The following is a 20,843-nucleotide window of genomic DNA, read 5'->3' on the forward strand; positions in this document are numbered from 1 at the left end:
ATATGTACTGGGACCTGTCAGCTTACTGTCACTCTCAACTTGGGGCTGCAGCCGTGGGGGTCAGTTGGCTCTTTCCATCACTTGTCTTAAATAGCAGAATAACCTAGCACATGTAATCTTCATCTCTCTGTTCAGGACTTGGTTCTCTTTACCAATGAGGTTCTTTGTGGCTTCTATGGCCACATGTGTGTTTGAGAACTCTGTATCAGGCATCTCTTGGAAATCTCAAATATGGAAAAGCTCAAAGTCTAGCAACCACAGCCCAGAGAGGCTGTTTTGGCGAGGGGCACACAGTAGGTCATGCATGCCTAACTTCCCATCTCTGATGTTTATTCCAAATAGCATTACTTACAGAGGGGCCCTCTGAAAGTTCTTGCATATTCATGAGGCTCCAGCACACACCAGGAGCTTGGAGCAAGAAGACAGGAGTCTGCAAGGGCTATGTTGCCTCTTCAAGAACAAAGGCTTTGTCGGTTTACCACTCTGGGAAGATTGCCAAGCTCCGGTATTAATAATAATCCCTTTGTATTTTAAATGCCTTATAATTGCATAAATAAAGCATACTTTCTCTTCTTCAATGGTAATGAGCCTTATTTGACTGATTGGTTGATTAATAACACTCTAATTCCTTCAATGACAAAACACAAAGGCCAAAAGATGGATGGAGAGTTTCAGTGGTTTGGGATGAGAGAACCATTCTGGCGGGATTCTGCAGCTGCCTGGGCAGCTCAGGGAGAAGGAAGTGGCAGCAGGCTTTCCTCACAGGTACTGGTTGATAAGCCAGGGATGTAGTCAACAGCAGGAAAAGAGTTCCTGCTTTTCCAGCTGAGCTATCACGGACACTGTTGACTCCACGTTATGTTAGGTGAATTCCCTGAAGACCTATGGGAGAGATGTCTGTGGCTTTGTTGATGGCAGCCCTTGCCCTGGATTACTGGATTTAGACATTTGAAATCGTTAAACCAATCCAAGCAAATCATATTTACTGCTTCATATTTGTCTCTGAGAAACTCGGAGTCAGCCGTGTCTTACCTGCAACAGGTGTTAGGTTCCTGTACCATAGTCAATCACATTTGTGGATCGTCAACTGTCTACATGGGCTCTTAGTGCCTTCATTCTGGCAAGCAACATGGTCCTGCAAACACAAGGGCGTAGAAATCATTCTTGTTCATAGAGTGATGCTTTTACATGCCCACAGCAATAGAATCCTAGGTATCTGAAAAGACACCCCTTGTTCTTTGTCATTGCTGTTTTCAGACCCAGAGAGTGAACTGCGCCCAGAGGCCACCTTTGATTTGGCTGTGAACCTGGCTTTCCTTTCCTGAGCTCATCAAAGCCCCTGCTTCGTGATTAGTCAGGAATCACAAGGTTAGATGAGAGCTCCAGTGAGGGAGGTGGTGTGAGCAGCTTTCACTGTCTTGCAGCAGTCCAAGACAGAGGCCCACATGAGGCTTTTGTGGATTACCTGCCTCCTGCCAACAGGCCTCTGACTGACAGTAGGATATGGGAGTGAGGAAGGGACACATCCTAGCTTCCTGTCCTCCTCTTTCCAACAAGTCTATTTTGCTGGTCAGGTGATGAGGGCAAATTGGGGATGTAGAAAGGCAGAAGGGAACTTGTCTGCATGACATCCTCACTTGAATTCCCAGGATTGCATAAACCAGCTGTTGTGGTCCAGGGTTGTTATCCCAGTATTCTGGAGGCAGTGGCAGGAAGATGAGAAGTCCAAAGCTGTCCTTAGCTACAAAGTGAATTCGAGAACCCATGAAAGAATGATCTTACTGGCTTGTTCCTTGTGGATATGGATACCCCAGAATATATATGTGTGTAGAGAGAGATATACATATACATACATATATATGTATACATACATACAAAATACATATATACAGGTCATAGTAATTTAATCATATACATATGAATGTTATATTTTATATATATATACATATATCCCAGGATAACTACCCACAATGAACTGGGTCCTCCTAAATCATTTATTAAATCGAGACAATGACCCCAAAGCCTAGCTTGCAGAAAATCTGATGGAGGTGTTTTCTCAACTGAGGCTCCTTCTTTCTCTCTGACTCTAGCTTGTATTAAGTTGTCAAAAACCTAACCAACACACCATCTATATTAGTTATCTCTATGTATCGTCACATTTGCTCTACCATGATTTTCTTCCATGTACTTCTTGTCGATCCTATTATATTGCTGAGATTCTCAAGACTCAGAGATGTTCAGGAACTTGTCCAAGATCACACATCCAGCCTGGGATTAGGAGAGATAGAGATCTGAACCCTGGACTCCATTTATATCCAGTACACTAATGTGCTTCTTCAAGTGACTATTGCCTCAGTGTGTCCCATGCTCAAGTTTAAATACTTCTGAGGGTTCTGTCTTGAGGTCTCATTCCCACCATATCTGTTCTTGGTGTCTGAAAAAAATCGAGGGTGGAAATGAATCTTCGAAGCCAAGAAGGTAGAGGAGGAACAAGCAGTTTACGCTTACAAAATTTGTTTTTAATTCTAGCTACAAGTCATAGTAATTTAATCATCAGAGCTGGCGCCCCTTTCCTTGGGAACTTCCTGCCCTGAGCCAGGTGATTTTTTGTTTGTTTTTCTTGAATCTGGTGATTTTCAAAGAAAGTTCTAGACTGGGCTGTTCACACCCATGGCTGGCATCAGGAGCACAGTGTGTGAAGAAACACAGAGGGACAGAGGGACGTTGAGCTCTGCCCCAACAGCCTCTTCTCTGCTCTCTTGGAAGCCCAGGGAGGTAGGCATGGTTTCCTGCATGGGAAAACTGAGCCTGGGGCTTCTGAGAGTCAAGGCAGACCTGCCAGGCCCAGCATGGCGCCACATCTGCAGGCATGGCTGAGGCTACTGCTTGGACACATTTTCTTCCGAGGTGCTTCTGTCTCTAGAAACAGCCTAGTCAGAATGCTGTTTTTTGTTTTGTTTTTTGGTTTTGTTGTATCAGTCCATGGAGGGCTCTGATCACATGTCCGTCCCACAGTTCTCTTTGAATCCCTGTGGACCCTGAATAGGCCTTGCTTTCATCCATTCCAGGGTGGTAGGAAGCTGTGTTTAGAGTGTAAGTCTTTCTTCTGAGGGATTTGAAGGCCAGCCCCAGCTTTTGTCCCTGGGGTCAAGGAGGAAATTTGAGAGGCTGTGGAGGAAGGAGGCGGCTGGCTTTGTTTTGTCAAGATCTGTGCTGTGTTTTAAACAGTTTCATCCTCAACCGGGGAACATACTCCCACCAAAGAAAAACAGCCCAAAAAAACTGCAGCCATCTGTGACCTGCAGCTATAGTACACATGCATTCTCTTGTTCTGCCCACCCTTATCTGTCTCTTCATCCCCTGCCCAGCCCCTCAGGTCCCACAGACAGTAGAAAGAACTGTTCTCCAGTGGCCACTGGTCTGATTCTGAGAAAGAGAAAGAGCTAGACAGAGGAAACTCCATTTCTGCAGCCCATCTGATGAGGAAGGAGCTTTGGGAAGAGACGAGGGTAGTCTGGTCATGATCTGCTTTGGATCCTGAGAAGACCCTCAGATCTGCCTGTGTAAGGTGGGATCCCAGGAGGGGTGATCTGAGGGCATCTTGATCTTTTGCTAATAGGACAGTTGAGTGAGGGTTCCAAAAGGCATCCATTGGGTCTTGGGCCCCAGGGAAGCATGGCAGATCTGGAATCTCTGGATATTCTGACCCTCAATCTTAAGATACATAGCTTCTTTAATTTCAGTTTTTTTTCTTTTCAAAATGGAGTTAATCATTTCACAGAATGATTATGAAATCCAAAATAATATGTAAAAGCATCCATAGTATCTTTAAAGGAAAAAACAAAAAGATGTCTACTGAAGGGCTATTGCTATTTAATTGCTGATAAGATTGAGGTATAAGTAAGGCACCCAGTGTGAAATTTAAGGAGGCACTCAGAGTCAGTATCATACCTCTGCAGCAGCATACTCAAGAATGAGTGCCACCTTAAAGCGTTAGTGGTTTTCCCCTCAGTCACTTTTAACTGGTCCCAACTATGAGATTATATAATGCTCAAGATCACTGATGCTTTTAAATGAAATTATATGTTATTACAGATGTATCTACCTTTACATGAGCTTTGGGAAGAAGACACAAGTGGCCTAGGGAGGTCTGGTTCACCTTTACACTATAAAAAGATATACTTCATCTATCTTTACATAATAAAAAATGTCCGTTTGTATGTATGATATAATGTTCAATCCATAGAAAAGTTTCAACCTTCCAGAGGAAGCCACAGCCCTCCATCCACCCACTGTTGAAGGGCAAATAATGGCCGCCCACTCTGTCTCGATAACCTTAGTCTTAACCATTCTCGAACCATAGAGAGCTGTTCAGCTAGTAGGTCTGAGAAGAAGCCAAAAGCTGATCACAGCCCAGGGATCTGTTCTGAAAACTGTTTCATGCTGACCTAGTTTGGATTGTGGTTACCTCAAGTATATTAATGCACAACTGCATAGAACATCTCAGTTGTTTATTTTAGAAATCTCTTTCCACTGGGCAGTGGTGTCATACGCCTTTAATCCCAGTCCTAGGGAGGTCAAGTCAGGGGGATCTCCTGAATTTGAGGCCAGCTTCATCTCCAAAACAAGTTCCTGGACAGCCAGGGCTACACAGAGAAAACTTGCCTCAAAAAAACAAAAACAAGGAGGAAGAGGAAAAAAAGGTAGTGGGGGAAAATACTTTGCATTGACTGGCACAATGGAGTACCTAGTAGTTATTTAAGGACTACTTGGTGATACGGTTCATTGGAATATAGGCAGGTAAATATATGCAGATACACGTGGATGGAAGGGTGGATTTACAACTAGACAAATGTAGGTGAGTAGATGGATGGGTGAGTCAATGAATAAGTGGCTGGTTGGACTCAAAAATAGAGAACAGATGGATGAATAGGTAGATGAATGAAGAAATAGTAGTGTGGGTTTACAGCTATGGGATAGGGGATGGGGGTTGGATGGGTAAGTAGATGGGTGGGAAGATTTACAAGTGGTAGGTAGATAGGTAGGTAGGTAGATGAAGGGATTGACAGGTAGATTCACAAATGGACATGTGAGAAAATAAATGAATGGGTAGGTTGTTGGATGGATGGATGAGTAGATTTATGAGTAGATAGAAAAGAGGGTGGATAGGTGGGTGAGTAAATGTATGGATGGGTAGATTTACAGATAGAGGAATAAGTGGATGGATGGGTGGATGATGGATAGATGGATGGATGGATGGATGTATGGATGGATGGATGGATGATGAATGGCTAGATTTACTAATAGATGGACAGGTGGGTGGACAGATGGACAGGTGAATGAATGGACAGATAGGTGGATTTATGAGTAGAAAACAGGCGGGTAGATACATTGATGGGTTGCTAAATGGCTGGGTGAATGGTTTTTAAAGACTGGCTGGCTTGGTTTCAGATTCGTAAGTTCCCAAGAATCAGTGATTTCAAATATTCTGTTTCTTGATATTTATGCAATGCCTATGACTTGGGCTGTAATATACACTCACTATATATTTGTAATTTGCTTTTGAATTGTGTGAGAATATGAGAAAAGACTATAAACTGTGTAAGTGGTGGGCAAGGAGATAACTGTTCACTTTTAAACACCGTTCTTTCCATCCCGTCACTTTTCATGAGCCTTGGTCTTCTCAGGAGCTACATAAGTAGCACTTCCAACTCTTCCCAGAACTGTAAGCTCACCCAACACTAAGCATGTGGCCGAGCATACTGTAGCTGGTCTGCTGGAGCACTTAGGTTTGATCACCACAAGTGTTGAACACTCCAAAGAAATGAAGACCTGGTGTCTAACGATATGCCTTGTCAGTGGGGAAGCCAGGACTAACGCTCAGCTTCAGACTGTTCATGTTGGACTTACTTCTTTCTGGGCGAGATGACTGGCCTGCAGAGAGAACCCTGATGCCTTGAATGAGGCGGGCACATTATTCTATGGAGCTGGGGAGCCAGTGGGAGATTGTTTGCTTAGAAGAGACACAACTTTGCCTGAGCCTCACTGTTTGAAATAACTGCTTAAGCCCTGGACTGTCAGCAGACAAGGACTATCTGTGCTTTGCTAAGAGGCTTGTCCATCTGTTTGTGTTTAGTGGATTCACTGTCAGTAAAGATTCCCTTGTGCTGGAGGGTGATGGGATATAGAGATGCAGGCAGTTAATGCCTCCCAGGTAGAGACCGGCCTCTTGCAAGTCACTTTTGCCTCCTGCAGACTTAACTTCTCTGAAACAAATTCTTGTTCTGGCCCTCTTTCATGAAGGATGGGGAGATGTCAAATGGTTGACAGGGGCCAGCCTTTGCATTCACAGACTCGTATTAGAGTGGAGGTGCCACATCATACCCGTGTAGAGAAGACCAAAAAGGGAATGTTTTCTGGACATCAACCATACCAGATCACCTGTAGCAATATGGAAGTGCATTGACTAACACTCCTTCAGCTAGAACTTAGAAATACACTTTTTACATTGAGGAAGCCAAGGGTCAGAGGTTATGCATCCTGTTCAGTGTCTGACTGATCATTAGTCACTGTTAAAATAATTCCAGACTTTGTTACTTAAACATGTGCCAGGGCCTCAAACCTATACCCTTCTCTCATCCCCATTTTAAGGGGAATAAATAAAATTCCAATAACCCAATTTGTCCCAGTAATCAAGTGAACCCTCACCTTCCAGGTGTTGGCAGGAAGAAGGCCTGAAATTTTGCACACAAGGAGGCTGTTTGCACCCATGATGCTAGTGGATTCTGAAATGACAAGCCTTTTGAACATTTGCCAGTATCTCAACCCTTCTAATTAAAATCACATTATCCATGATGATTCTTAATGATAGCATTTGTGAAGTTGGGATGCTCTCTGCTCTCGACTTCAGTGTGAAAATTTTCCATCTGAACAGCACATGTCGTGGCCTTGATAATGGGCTGGTGGAGATTCTCCATGGCCTGCTTCAGAAGTCTATGCATTTCCTCTGGTTCTTGAAACCTCTGCTTGGGGAGGCTCAGCCTGCCTAGCAAATTGTTTGGTAGCCATGTGTCAAAGGCACCTATGAACTCTTTCTCATTTATTATTTTAGTTGCTCTGGCCCTCTCCCTTCCAAGGTGCAGGTATGAAGAAGTAAATAGATCAGTGTGTGCTGGACAGGGTTTTCCATTAGGCTGCAGAGTCCGCCGGTGTGTCCTTTACCATTAAGGAGACTCTTTGCATCAGCATGCTTTTTAAGCAACAGACCCTTCTTGATTAAAACTTAGAGGAGACAGCTAGAGAGCATCCTGAGTAATGGATCTATGAAAATTCACTGATTTATTAATTTTACTTCTAAATAATGCTAAAATCAAAAAGAAAATATGTTTTTTTAAGAAATTTAATAGCATCCCTTTGGGTCATAATGTACAGTCCAGAGTACTGGTCAGGACTGTGAGTGTCAGGTTCATAACAGAGGCCTGCCTCCTTAGTTCACTGGCCAAGAGCTGATATGACTAGTCCTTGCATACCCTTCCCTCCCATCTGGATAAATTCTGTGCTTAAAACGCTGGGCTTCTGACATTCTCTGTACTCAAGCCTTTCTCAGCACCTATGTGAAACGAAGGAAACTCCTTTGAGAAAATGCCTCCATAAGATCAAGCTGTAGAGCTTTTCTTAGTGAATGATGGAGGAGAGCCTAGCCCAGTGTGGGTGGTGCCATCCCTAGGGTAGTAGTCCTGGGTTCTATTTTTTTTTTTACAGTAGACTGAGCAAGCCATGATGAGAAAACCAGTGCGCAGCACCCCTCAGGGGTGTCTGCATCAGCTCCAGCCTTCAGATTCTGCCCTGTTCTGACTTCCTCTAATAATGAACAGGAATGTGGAAGTGTAAGGCAAAGAAACTCTTTCCCTCATATTTGCTTTTGGTCATGGGGTCTCCTCATAGCAATAGTAAGCCTAACTAGGACCCCTTCTATAGCCCCACCATGCGAGATCCCATGGATCTTTAAAATGCAGCCTTTCTTCAAGCAATTTTGGCTGCTAATTCAGGCTAGACAAGCAACCTCTACAGTGCTTGCACTGCAGCCAGCAGAAAATTCTCATCTTGTTTTGCTTATTTTTGCCACTGCTCAATGGCCTGGACAGACTCATCCTTTGGTAATTGTTCATGGATTGATTGGATGGATGGATGGATGGATAGATGGATAGATGGGAGTGGAAAGAACGGTTCCGGTAACTACATTAGCTTCTACCTGAACTCCCAAGCCCTATCCCCACAGTGGCCTGGAGCCCAGTGGTAGACATGATATCTTAGCCCATGTGAGTCTAAGACTCCAGTATCCATTAGTAGGATGAGAGCTGAGCAGTTAGAATCCAAATGATAAGGCAGTTGGTAAAAGCCAGATTCTTCCTACATCTGGAAAATATGGCATGGCAACTCTCAATGACCCACTTTCTGTACACTTTAAACTCTCAAGGGAACTTCCCAGCGGTTCTTTCACAGTTGGCAGCATCTTGCAAATTCTGGCTGACTGCTTTGGTTTCACAGCAACGTAATGAAGCTGTCAGATGCCAAGCTCTGGCAGTAGGCAGCCTTCGCTTGGGTTCCAGCTCTGCCAACTCCTAGTATTCAACCTAGGCAAGTCAGCCATCCGCTTTGAGGTTCTCTACTCCCCTGGAAAATGAGGCCATTGAATGAGACAATAAAGGGTACGTTTTGAAGCTGATACTATATTCAAATGAGGTTGCTGAAGGGTTGAATGAAAGGCAGGGTGTCCAGACATGGAGAGAGATGCAGCTCTACAAGACAGTGCCATAGAGCAAGACCTCAGGTAGAGAACACGAGCCCTTGAAAGCCCATTAGCAGGGATGTCCAACAGCATGGCCCACTACATGGTGGCCAAGGATCACTATGAACATGGCCTAACACAAACACACAAACATTCTTGAAATAGGACTTCTTAACTCAGGTGCAGAGTTCTCAGGCAGGAACTCTGTAGATGACAATGCTGTATAGTATGTCAAAAGTCTCCTCTGCAGATGGATCCTCCCACTGGCTAAGCCTATGCAGAAGCCAGAGGAAAAGTCCACTGGAGCAGGAAGGGTAGGGAAAGGAGCTGGAGGGCAGTGTGAGCCCTAGGGAACCAGCACACTCTGCCTAAAGAAGGCTCCCAGGCAGCTTCCTTTCTCCCTTATCAACCTCTCCCCCACACCTGCACAGGAAAAGGGACCAAAGACAAGATCAGAGAATGAGGAGAGTTCTTTATAGGGCTTCACAAGAGTATGGTAAGGATGAAGTTGAAATGGAAAGAAAGAATAAAGGATTTTTAATTGTGATTATCTGTGGATTTCTTTTATCCACCTTATCTCTCTGCACCAGTAGCTGGGGTCATTAGAAGCTCAAGCCTCCCCTAACTGTGGCTCTTAAATGTGCTGAATGCACTTCAAAGGTGCTTTTGTAAGGAGCTGTGTGCTGTCATTTTTAATTAATTTTAGCTTTATTTTTTCATTTGATCTGATGGAGTCAAATGAACTTTTATTGCCCAGATATCCCTAACCAGTGAACTAGGTCAGCCTTTCCAGGAGTTCTTTGAAACTTTTTCACATGTATAAATAACTTCTGCTGGCAGAGTCTGGGCTCTGCAGGAGACCTAGCTGCCCTGCAGGGGTAGATAGGAGATGAGATCCACCCACTGGCTACTTCCATCAGAGAGCCTGGCCCACCCACCTGAGCACTGGGCACTTACTGGGTGTTCAGTAGGGAAGGGATCCCTGAGGCTGCCTGTGTCCCACAGGGAAATAGCATTGAGGACCGGAGGAGAAGAAATTGCATTTTTCTCCTGAAACTGCTTTCCGGTGGAGGACTGCAATGTGCCAGTCTCTCTGTCGTGATTTTCTGGAGCTTTCCTGCCCTCTGTGGTCACTTCTGAAGACGCTTCTTAAAACTGGTGGGTCTCACTTCCTAGACCCTTCCCACTCCTGTCCTAGAAGCCTAGGAAAACCTCTGTCATCGGGAAGGTGCTGTCTCTCTAGGACTGGGAGGACTTTGCCTCTGTGTCTTAACCCTCTCCTATCTCCTGCCTTATCCCTGTTGCTTCTTATAGAGATTATCCCGTCCCACTGAGAAACTCCCTTCCGGGGAGCTGCCCCCCAAACGGGCCCTCACCTCATGAGTGTGTGTGTGTGTGTGTGTGTGTGTGTGTGTATTCTTTTCCTACTCATCTTCTTCTGTTTCACATCCCCTGCTTGACCCTAGGACACATAATATTGAACCTTTCATGTTACAGCACATTATAACATTTGTTAACCTTTTCCACCCCGTGCTAGGATATGAAAAATGCACACATAGTTTCATTTCCCAAATAACTCCTGTGAGGGGGAGGGGTGTCTAGTAGGAAAGTGCAGCTTTCTGAAGATGTCCTGGCGCACAGGGTGACTTCCGCTCAGCCCCATGTTTGCCTGTCTCCAGAGATGACCGCCGCTTCTCCTTTTTCCAGGAAAACAGAAAGAAAAGCTTACACTGTATTTTGTTTATACCAGAGAGGTAATTTTGTCCCCTGGCTTCTCTTAATGAGGTGGGCGGGAGCTTGCTCCCCAGAGTTCAGGGACTCCTGTGAGCTGCTCCCTGCTTCCCCTTTGTGGGAAGGCACTTACAGCTTTTCTCTGCCCTCAGACATGTGCATAGTTCCACAAGCAGCTGTTGGAGACAACTCCTCAATGCCCTCCTGTGTCTATGTTCATGTATTTGGTGGGAACTGGCTGTAACTATCAACTCATGCCCTATTAATTCAATGCATTTTAGTGAGAAGAGATAAATTGGCCTGAAAAAAATAATTTCCCCAATGGACATCTCATCCGTAGTGTGTGAGAAAACCCCTTCAAAATAGGCAAGTCCTGGGAATTATCACGCCTCTGAATGTTTGCCAACCTGATAAGGATTTAAAAAAAATAATAATTTCTTTGTTGTTTTGATCTGTAGTTCTTTAATTATGAATGCAGCCAAATATCTTTTCATATGTTTATTAGGATGCCTGCATTTGTTCTTCCCTGAATACATTTATATTCTTCGTTTTGTTTCTACCGGAAATAAGTTTTAAATTACTTTGTGACATCAAATGCAGGATCCAAATCACAAGCATTTTAATGTTATCATCAAATGTATTTTGGCTTTAGTTGTAGATGCCAAACTGAAAGGGCGGGAGGAGGGCCTAGATGTCTCTATCTCCTGCTGCTGCCACAGGGAACCCTCTGCAACCTCTTAGAATGGCTTGTCACACCCAAACTTGGTAGAACAAGACGATGAATTATTTAGGATGCTGTTGGTTCCAACGGGAAGCTCTACCCATCAGACCATTCCCTGGCAGCTGCTAAGTAGCAGGCGCTAAGGCACGGATCAGCTGTGGGAGTCCGTGTCGTCCATTTAGATGAGGACTCCGTCAACTGCCCATTGAGAACCTCTAGGGGTCACATCCTTGACACCATCTGCTGGACCATGAAGATCACCAGCCTGCCAAGAAGCCTGACAGGCTGTGGTTATTTTCCACTCCAGTGCAGTGTGTTTTTCTTTCCCCTGGCTTGAAGGGGATTCATTTTCTGAGTAGGCTTTTTGGGCTGTAGTCATCTCGTAAGGGGAAATGGATCTCTCAGGGGACTTTGGTATGTTGGGCCAGACCTCATGCGCTCAAGCCCTGAGTGTGAGCTTTTGTGTCTGCAGTGATGTTTTGGTCTTTTGGAGTTATTATCCATTCATCCATCTATTCTACAACAAATGTGCTGAGCTGCAGTTTGCTAATACATTAAAAATTCAGGCTTTAGGTGGCCATCAAGATGGCCAAGTAGGAAAGAGCACTTGTTGCCAAGTGTTATGGCTTGAGTTCGCTTCCTAGAACCCACATGATGGAAGGAGAAAACTGAGAACACATATGCGTCTGCGCACGCACACATGCAGACACACAGACATGCACACACACGCAGTCTGTGTGCATTAATTGAGTGGCATTGAGCAAATTGCACTGTTGCATTGTTGCTTAAAATACAAAAAGAAATAAATAAAATGTTGTCAGCAAACTCCACTCTCAGAATTATGAAGTTTGTTGAGCTAATCAGCAATTGTCAAAGTCTAGCTGCCTTACTGAGCCACCTCAAAATACAGGTACTTAAAATAATCATTTCTTCCTGCACTATGCCTGAGTCTTGGCTAGGACCTGCTGATCTAAACCAGGCTTGGCCAGGGCCACCTCTAATCCGCAAGGGAGATCCAGCTCTGTCCAGGAATCCCTATCCCTCTTGGACTAGTGGGACAGCTGGGGCATGCAGATTTCACTGGAAAAGAAAAGATATATTATATCAGTACATCTGTTAGTGCCCTATTGGCCAGAGGAGGTCACCTGAGCAGTATGGAGTAGAGAAGTACATTCCAGTGTCAATGGGAAGTGCTGGGAGTCAAGGGTTCAAGGCCGGAGGAGAAGCTGTAGAGGACCACCACTGCCAACCTGTGCTGCTGCAGGTGCGGGCCCCTCAGTGCTCTAGCTTCCTCGCCCACACCAGAGAGAAATCCTTGACAGCATCACTCTTCAAAGATGGCTGCTCTGTCTTGTACCCATTCTGATCCACAGCTTCTCTTCGTTTCTGAGTTCTTAAGAGTATGAGATGGACGCAATACGCAGGTTCTCAGTGTATACCCTCACGTAATCCGTCAGTCTGTGCGCTGGCTGCCCTTACCTCTACCTCATTACTTTGTATTTCACAGAGCTGTTGCATCTTCTGTCTGTGTCTGTTGCTTTGTGCTACATTATGGGAATTTTACGCAAACCTAATTAAAACTTCTATACATGTACCTCTACCTACTAAGCCATCTCAGCAGCCACAATTTCATTAAGCCTCTGAAGTTTAATATAAATGGAGCTTTTTTTTTAAAAAAAAAAATCTCTTGACTTTTACTTATTTATGTTTCCAGCCTGCCTTTATGTCTTTATAGTTAAAAGAATATAATGCTGTTCCTGTAATATAAATTTTATCCCTTCACTTCTCTTCTTACTCCATTAACTACATCTATAATCTATCAAATTATTTAGTATTTCAAGGGTGTGTGCTCTCATTGTTGTGGATGCTAATAAGATATGCCTGGGTGAGTTGTAATTTTCTGTAAGCTCATTCCCGATGACGTGTTTCTTCTTCTTTTAGTATTTATTGTTGTTTCCATCCCCTCCCCACCCCCATGAGTTTTACTGTATTCAGTGTTGCCGAAAGGCCTCTGCAGAACCTATGATTTGCCATGCGCCTCCTACCTACCAACCACCCCGGAGGACATGCTGGCTTCTGGCCAGGTTTCACATTAACTTTTCAGCGTAGAAACCCAGCAACCCATCAGTGGTGTGAACCTAAATTTCATGTTTGTATGTAGCAGAGGTCTCATTCTTCTAATCATGAGATTTGTTTTTTCTTTCCTCCCCAAATCCCCCAGCAGACACAAGCTTTTTTGGTCTCCTGTGTAGCTGGCTGGACAGAAGTCTCATCATTGGAAGAAACCCCTCTAGGCACAGGTTTTAGGCAGCAGTCAGTCAGGAACTCCATTCTAACTCTTTGCCTCCGGTGGCCTGTGTGTGTGTCCTATTTCCCTGCCTAAGCTAGCAGCCCTCAGCTGGTAAGGTCTCTCTGTCTTGTACAATTCTGAGCCACTGCAGCTCCTGCCTTTTCACTTGATACTCTAGTAAATAGTTCTTATTTGATTTTTTTCTTTCTATTTCATTTTGTCCCAAGTTTTATAAGGCTTAATAGGAAAGAAAATCCATGGATTCAGCTTTCAGTATTGGCCAGAGCCACAAGTCTGGCACTTACAGGTCCTCAACAGGACACTGGGGTTCCTTGTGTTTTAAGCTTCTTCCCAAGATGTGCCCCCCCCACATGTTTTCATTAAGTAACTCACTAGCTAGGTGCCTGCTGGATTTAAAAAGCAATTGAGAATTTAAGCTGTGCCCAGCAAGTAACTGTCTTGAGTTACCTTCTATTGACTCTTGTAATAATTAGAATTTCAATTATTCATTTTCAATTAGAAGTGTGGCATAATCATCACGAATGTCATTAAGAAATTTAATTGTATCTAATGTTGGATTGATAGAAGGAACGTTTCCTAGGAAAACAGACATCCTTAATTAGAAGAGAAAGAGTTACAGAAGAACTTTTGAAAGATGTTGAGAGAAATAGAAGACGGCAGCTTGGGCTTTAGTGGGTTGAGAATGTGTGGTTTAGTGCTCCATTCATAGCAAATACCTCCAAGCTAACCTCTGCAGGAATGAAAATCACCAGATGTCAGTTCAAATTCTAGCTCTACCATGTACCTCGATGGGCGTAATGGATACAATGGTGCCTGCCCTGTGCCCGATGCCCCGCTTAATTCTATGCTTGGATTGTTTCATTTAGTCTCACAGCCAACTTTCTAGGTATTTCCTTGGAATGGAAATTGGTGCAGGGCACAAGCAGGGATCTGGGAGCCGAGTGAGTGTTTATGTAAGGGATGACTAAAGCCAGTCTGCTGCAGAGAGTAGCCAGTTACTCCACTCCTACCTGGTGGGAGTGACCAGAGCCTCACACACTTCTCCTGATTGCATCTTCTGAACCAGCCCCTGGGAGTGCTCCTGTTCTAGTCTTGAGAAGCTAGCTCAGAGGACAGAGGTAAGCCATCCAGGACTCGGGGTTACGGAGTGGGGGTTCTGCAATCTAAACCTATGCCCTCTGTCTTGGGCTTATTGACCTTGTATAGAAAGAAATGAAAGAAATTTTCAATTTCCCAAATAAATAAAGTGTGTGGAATCATGGGTCTATTTAGGCGACTTCGGGGCTTTTTGATATGATTTCTTTTTGGCAGTGGGGGTAGGGTGGGGTGGGGAGGAGTCACCTGACTGAGTCCGCTGGCAGGTGGATGCCTAATGGAGCATTGCACCTGACATAGTAGAGGCTTAAAAATATTTAGCGAATCAATCAGTTCTTTAGGGATTTGATGACTGGCTAAGGGGGTGTCCCTCCGTTTAGAGACCGGCTAAAATTAAAATTAAATTCACAAGCTAGCTTTGGGATTAGAAGAAGCTGTGCACAAGTTATGCTTTTTACTCTGTGCCTGTGGAAAAGTGGATCCAATTTCTCCATGCCTTAGTTTCCTCATCTGTAAAATGGTTCCCTCAGAATAGGATGTGCACAGAGTAAATAGATAAAAGCTTTTCTTTCTTTTATGAACACTCAGGTGACATTTGTTATTATTAATTGTCACAGCGTTATGTTACAGTTGTGTTAACAAGAATGAATAAAAATCGGTGAAGACCAAATAATAAATGAAGGTCATGGGTAAACGCCTAGGCTCTATAAATAGGATCAATGGGCAGAAATTCGTTCTCTTTTCCTGTTCTTGTTCCTGCCTTCCTGGAAACCTGGTAAGGAGCATGTGCTTTCCCAGATGAGGGACAGAGAGGACACAGTGTGTCAGGAGAGTGATGGTGAAGCAGAGCCTTGTTGTCCCACAAAAGGAAGGGAAACAGTTCTTTATCGAGAGAAAGAGAAAGAGAAAGAGAGAGACTCTATAAAGAAAAAACTTGACCACATTCCACAGAAGATGCTGTAGTTTCCATGGCAATTAATGGTGTTAAGTGCACTTCATAACTCAAAGGTCCCTCTCGAAGATGCAGGAGAAAGATGTGTGGGTTTTTCTTCTTTAAAAAAAGTAGTGCTTGAAGATAAAAATTGTCTGCTTAAAAAAAAATCCCTTCATTGACTATTGGGCAAGAGTTTTGTTTTTGAATTCTTGCTCAGATATGCAAAGTAATCTCAGTGACAGAATTATAGATCTAGTCCCAAGACCCCAAAGGGGCTCTCTGCTGAGTGAAGAGGACTCTTCCCTAGGGCAATATGCTGCCCTCTACCCCTGGCAGGGAAGCTAACACAACAGTTTCTGGCCATTCAGGGACGCGTGACCTTGTTGTAGTGTCTGTGGACTCAGCAAGGAGAAGCTGGTGGGGCTGCTGCCCTAGTCCGTCACAGGGAACACCGGATCAGCATTTCGTTGACTAATATCCCTTCATTAAATGCCTGTTGTGTACCTGGCACTCTGTTGGGGGGGCACACAGGTCTCCCAGCTAATCCTGAAAGAGTGGGAAGATCTCCAGTGTAGAGGATTCTAGGCCTCAAGAGAGACTAATGAGGTTCTGCACTCCACCGAGAGCTTTCAGGACAGGCTACCACAAAGCTGCGTTTTGGGCTTCTCTGTATTCCCACAGCCAGGAAGGCATGACTGTTGGGAGGCCAGGCAGCAGGTTGAACAGTAAACATCACTGCAGACGTCACCTGGGAACAGACTCATGTCGCATACCGGCTCTGTCACATCTTAGCCAGGAACATTGAAAATATGCACACATTCCCACAGCTGTGGGAATAAATTATCTCTGGCTACGTTGCAAGGTGGTTGTAAGAATTACTGATGAGCCAAACTTTGGGCAGAGTGTGGGGAATCTTATGAAAGAAGGGGGAGATGAAAGACCTGGAGGGGACAGGAGCTCCACAAGGAGAGCAACAGAACCAAAAAATCTGGCAACAGGTGTTTTTTCTGAGACTGGTACTCCAACCAAGGACCATGCATGGAGATAACCTAGAACCCCTGCACAGATGTAGCCCAAGGCAGCTCAGTCTCCAAGTGGGCTTCCTAGTCAGGGAACTCAGTGGCAGGCTCTCTGATCACCTTCCCCTGTGTGTGGGGCAGGGTGCAGCCTTGCCAGGCCACAGAGGAAGACAGTGCAGCCAGTCCTGATGAGACCTGATAGACTAGGGTCAGAGGGAAGGGGAGGGGGACCTCCCCTATTAGTGGACTAGGGGAAGGGCATGGGAAGAGAAAAGTGAGGGAGGGTGGGATTGGGTGGGAGTAAGGGAGGGGGCTACAGTCAGGATAAAAAGTGAATAAATTGTAATAAATTAAAAAATAAATAAATTTTTAAAAAAGAAAGCAAATACCCAAAGCAGATCTGGACCTGTTGGGTCCTCAGGACATAGCCCTGTAGTGATGTGGATTTCTGTGGCTAGAAACGTAGATCAAGTTTCTAGGCTGCTAATCAAGACTGTTACACATGATGATGCTAAGGACATTTCTGTGCCAATCTACTAGGTGTTTGTTTGTTTGTTTGTTTGTTTTATCTAGGCTGGGCTTGTTAGTGCCTGGTCCTGGTGTGTGCAACATCACAAAATAACACCATGTTTTTTATTCCGGAAGTTTCCAGTTTGCTGTCTTGCGTTTTTGCTAACTTATACTGTAGATAGACAGTTCAGCTAGGCTCCTGAAGAGAGGTCCCTGGCTGTTTCATCTTCAAAATCAGACCAGTTAAAGTTGTCTAATGCCTTTTACCCTAGCCCTTGGCATGTTGAGGCATGTCATGAGCTTGAGGCTAGCCTGGACTACTATGTGAAATCCTTCAAAACAAACAACAAAAACAAAAACCCAAACGTCGTTGTACTAAGTCATTATAATGATAGAATAAAATAAACAAGAGGGAACAGGTCATAAGCATCCTATATATTTGACCCATTGATCTGCCCCCTTTTTACTTTTTCTATGGATTATGGAATGAAGTTTTAAAAAGAATCAAACATAAGCAGTGGGATTCTCAGAAGGTAAAAGCATTTGTCACACAAGGCTGATAGCATGAGTAGAATTCGTGGAAAATGGAGAGAACTGACCTGTAAATGTTGTTCTCTGACCCCGGTGCCATGGTAGACACGTGTCTGAACTCACACGCCTCCTGAACACACTTAATAATGAATAAAATTATTTAAGATAGCCAAATTTTATCTTAATTCTCTCTCTGTGATGAGGTTCACTGTTTAACTATTTTGACCCATTTCTATTCTTTTCACTTTTTAAGGAGATATTCCTTGTGCTTCTCATGTGCCCTCTAGCTTATCCTTCCTAACGCTGCCACCATCATGTCAATTCTATTCTCAACCCCTGATACTTGGGAGAAGAAACTGAGGTAGAGAGAAATCAAGCGCCTGCCCCCAGGTCCCCTGCGGAGGCAATGCTGGAGCTGGCTCCAGGAACCTAAACCAAATAGGACTCTGCATAAAGGGCACGTGTGTCCACAGGTCTGTCTTTCAAGTGAGATTTGCTGACTCCATTCAGAGCCCTTACAGCATATGAGTTGCACTCCTCAGTGAGAAGGGATGGAAAAGGGAGCTGAGAAACTCAGTTAAGAAAATCGGTGCACCCTGTAGGAGCACAGGGCTCCTTGTTCTGTAAGTACAGCTTTGCCTGGGTCAAGCCATAATTGAGACTCGGTTTAACAGGACGGCAGTAGTGGCATCAGCAGTCTGTGTAAAGAGAGGGGCTTTCTGTACTCAAGATGCGGTCGGAGCGCTTCTACCTGGTGAAACCGGGGAAGGGCTTTTGGAAGAGGTGTCTTCCCAAGACCCTGCCTTCCCTAGCTCCTGTCTGCTAGAAGAGAGCATATCCCTGAAAAACACCCTCCTCCCCGGGCAGCTAAGGATTTCAGTTCTGCAGTCCTCTTTGCTGTATGTTTCTGGTGTTTAAGAAAGGACCTGGGTCCATATTTCACCTAACAGTGAGTTGCCTTCCTCTCTCTCCCTTTCCCCCTTCCATTTAGCCCACTGAGGACATGAGCTCCTGAAAGAGACGACTATTTGGTTTATAACAGGAACATAACATGATTCATTTCAGATTCCCCAAGGACTTTTGTAAAGTTTGGACCGAGTGATAATATGTTTTTTATTGAACCCCAAGACCTAACAAACAGGAAATCTGTGTTCAACAACACAGAGCTGATATGCTGAAAGCGGCTCTTTACAGGTGATCTTCGGTGGTTCAACCTTTTCCTACCACCACCTGTTTCAGCAGGGAGATTAAAAGGGCTGTGGAGATTTGCTGTACCACACACAAGGTCCTGTCTCTCCTAATGCTGTTGACAAAATCCTAGAGTCTCAGGACAAGGGCATCCCACTTCCAGGCCTCCCAAGAATGGTGACCTGACATCCTCTGCAGAGCCCAAAAGGCTGAAGGCAGCACCCTCAGAGGCCTGGCTCCCTGACCACCCTAAGAGCTAGGACATGGAGGCTGTGGAGATGGTTTATTTGGCAAAGTGTTTGTCCAGCAAGCATGAAGACTGGAGTTTGAGCCCTTATATAACTCTGTAAAGAAGTGTGGAGGGTCATGGCATGCACTTGTAATCTGAAGGCTAGGGAGATAGTGTCAGGGGATCCTTGGAGATAGCTGGCAAAGACAGCCTAGTTAGTCAGTGAGCTCTGGGCCTATGTATAACCCTGTCTCAAAACAAAGACAAAAACCAAGGTCAATCACAAAAGAAAGTATGAGCTTGGCTTCTAGCCTCCACAAGAATGGACTCTGTCTCTGTCTCTGTCCCTCTCTGTCTCTCTGTCTCTGTCTCTCTCTCTCATACACACACACACACACACACAAGTATAGGGATGTGGCAAGAGGCAGGGGGTTGTCCCCCGCACAGCATTAGCATTTCCTGGAAGGCTCACAGCACAAATTCTGAGGCTCCATCCGAGACCTAAGTCACAACCTTCAAGGGCTAGACCTAGCATTTGGGCTAGAAGGGGCCCTCTGGGTAATTTAGAATGTTTGCTAAAGCTTGAGAATCACTTGCTGCTCAAACTGTGGTCCCTGCCCTAGCAACTTCAGCATTCCCTGGGAACAACTTAGAAAGGTGGGCACCAACTCAGACTCTGAATTTAACAATGCTCCCCGGTGACTCGCGCACATGAAGCCGGAGAAGCATCCCTATAGCTGCCACTGGACACTGGCTGCAAAGGATCAGAGATCTTAGTTAGGCATGTGACTTCTTTGGGCCCCAGTCTTTTGATGGGATCCCTGCATTGGTCTCTGCCTTCCAAGCTGCGGCAAGGATTATGAGGTCACCTCCCACATTGTGTACTGCATGGGGGTACTCACCCTCCCTGGGGACAGGACCCTGTTCCTGCAGCCACCTGCCATGTGTTGAGATTTTCTTGAAATAAAAAGCCTCGGTTGGGACTCTCATTCTGCCTTAGAAATCCTCCTCCGGGTTCTCTTTGAAGTATTTCATTGTTTTGTGTTAAGTTCCTCAAAACGCTCTGGTCAGGGTACTATCGGTGACCTTAGACCACAAATCAAGAGTTTCTCCAAGGCCAGGTGAACCTGACCCCCAAATCCACCATGTAGAGTCCATTTGAAGATAGCTCTTAGACAGGGCACAAAGTCTTCTTTCGTGCCTGGGTACTTCAAGAAAAGGAGAAAGAAAAAGATTCCCTGCAATCTGATACATAGCTCAAAAGATGCTAAATGGCCTTGGAAGCACGAGTGCTTCCTATCCTTGCTTGAATCCTATGGAGCTGTCATGTGTGATGGGACAAGCCCATGCAGAGCCTTCTCTGTGCTCCAGACATACAGCCATGACCCCAGAATCAAAAGGGGAACGAACTCTGGAGGAGGGGAGAGTAGACTAGCGGATGGGAAGATGCAGCCCATGTGTCTCCATGGAGACAGGAACCACATCCTTCCAGTTCTGGGAGAGGGCCCCAGACAAATACTGCTTTCCCTTCTCCCGAGAGGATAGTTTTCTATAATGTACCTTTGGGGCCCACCTGCTAAGTGCATCAAGGGGCTGTCAGACTCTCCAGGGGGCGGGGGACATTGGGGCTTCTGTGTGACAGTGAAATTCAAGAGTGATCTAAAAAGCCTCCTCTGACCTGATAATTCTATTTCTGGGAATAAGTCCTAAGAGAACAATCTGAAATGCAGGCAAAACTGTATCCATACTGGCAATCATGGGGGGGGGTTGTTTATGGGGGAAGACT

At 44.9% G+C, this 20,843-nt stretch overlaps 1 long non-coding RNA gene across 2 annotated transcripts in view; it reads left to right on the forward strand.

Moving 5' to 3' along the window:
* LOC132647262 (uncharacterized) overlaps positions 1 to 14,828 on the forward strand; it is a 2,298,480-nt gene extending 2,283,652 nt beyond the window's left edge. For both annotated transcript variants that reach the window (XR_009585629.1, XR_009585628.1), the window contains one exon: positions 343 to 14,828. This is a non-coding gene — a long non-coding RNA (uncharacterized LOC132647262). The remainder of the gene's footprint in view (positions 1 to 342) is intronic.
* Positions 14,829 to 20,843: the final 6,015 nt, after the last annotated feature.

This window comes from Meriones unguiculatus, chromosome 14 (assembly GCF_030254825.1).
Source record: "Meriones unguiculatus strain TT.TT164.6M chromosome 14, Bangor_MerUng_6.1, whole genome shotgun sequence".
Taxonomy (NCBI): Eukaryota; Metazoa; Chordata; class Mammalia; order Rodentia; family Muridae; genus Meriones; species Meriones unguiculatus.